At 47.9% G+C, this 1338-nt stretch overlaps 1 protein-coding gene across 1 annotated transcript in view; it reads right to left on the bottom strand.

Annotated features, from left to right (window-relative positions):
* The window catches only part of TIAM1 (T-cell lymphoma invasion and metastasis 1), a 357887-nt gene extending 356894 nt beyond the window's left edge, over positions 1-993 (bottom strand). The window contains exon 1 of the mRNA XM_011954980.1: positions 932-993. The gene's annotated coding sequence lies outside the window, so the exon portion shown is untranslated. The remainder of the gene's footprint in view (positions 1-931) is intronic.
* Positions 994-1338: the final 345 nt, after the last annotated feature.

Raw genomic sequence — 1338 nt, 5'->3', positions numbered from 1 at the left:
CCTCTTCTTGTGTCTAACAGCACACCAGGGCTGGGGACGCAGGCTGTGGTCACCAATTCAAATGAGGTAACTGGTCTACCAGGGAATTACCCTACCCAGGAACTAATCAACTACTCAATGAGCGCTCAGAAGATAAGCCTTGGCACTCCAGCTTTGAACTCCTACCTGCTGAAGGGCCAAGAAGAGCCCAGGGAGCCCAGAGCAGCCGTGATCAACCACTATCACTTCACAAACCCTAAATACATGGGTTCTTCCCTCTCCTGGACACACCTTCCTCATACCTCACAATCCGCCCAGAGCAAACCCTGTCAATTCGACCCTCAAAGGGTTCCAGAATCTGCCTCATCTCCACCACCAGCAGCCCATCGCCAGTACCAGCTACATTGCCAGCACCCTCATCACTGTCGCCTCCTAATCGGTCTCCCTGACTTTGCTCTTGCCTCATTTCCAACAGAATAGCGTCATGTTAAAAAAGAAGTAAAAGGCCAGGCGCAGTGGCTCATGCCTGTAATCCCAGCACTTTGGGAGGCGGAGGCAGACGGATCACTTGAGGTAACGAGTTCAAGACCAGTCTGGCCAACATGATGAGACCCTGTCTCTACTAAAAATACAAAAATTAGCCAGGCATTATAGCGGGCACCTATAATCCCAGCTACTCAGGAGGCCAAGGCAGGGGAATGGCTTGAACCTGGGAGGTGGAGGTTGCAGTGAGCCAAGATAGCGCTACTGCACTCCAGCAACAGAGTAAGGCTCCGTCTCCAAAAAAAAAAAAAATGAACAGGGGGTGAAAAATCGACAAACAGCAGGCACAGATTTGGGGCTAGATAATAGACAGATAAGTGAAAAAGCAAATGTATTCACGTACCCTTGATGCCCCCTAGAAAGTCCTTCAAAGCAGATGACAGGGCGTATATGGGCGTAAACTGCTCACCATATGACGGTCAGGCTTCTGAAGCTGTTTACATCTGGAACGCGACCATCAACCTGGAAGGTAAGAAAAACAAACAAACAAAAAAAAAACTTCTGAGTGACAAACAGTTTCCACAAAGCCCATCCATTTTATTCCACAGAAGAAAAAGAAATGCGTCATTTATAAAACTCTACCAGAGGAGGCAACAGCCATTGCTAATAGCAGATGAGAGAAACAAAGGCCTTAAAACTAGAAGCAGAGGAGCAGAACCATCCACCACCTTGAAACAAAGATGGAGTCCACACAGAGTCAACCCCGGTGCATCACCCTAACAGCCTTCCACAGTAACAATATTCCCAGGTCGGCAACACAGTTTCAACCAGGCTCAGAATCCTGTTCAAGGAAACAAGATGAGTAATACGTTTTTA

The sequence above is a fragment of the Colobus angolensis genome, unplaced genomic scaffold (assembly GCF_000951035.1).
Source record: "Colobus angolensis palliatus isolate OR3802 unplaced genomic scaffold, Cang.pa_1.0 Scaffold390, whole genome shotgun sequence".
In the NCBI taxonomy this organism is placed as follows: Eukaryota; Metazoa; Chordata; class Mammalia; order Primates; family Cercopithecidae; genus Colobus; species Colobus angolensis.
This window is presented reverse-complemented; position numbering and strand designations above follow the sequence as displayed.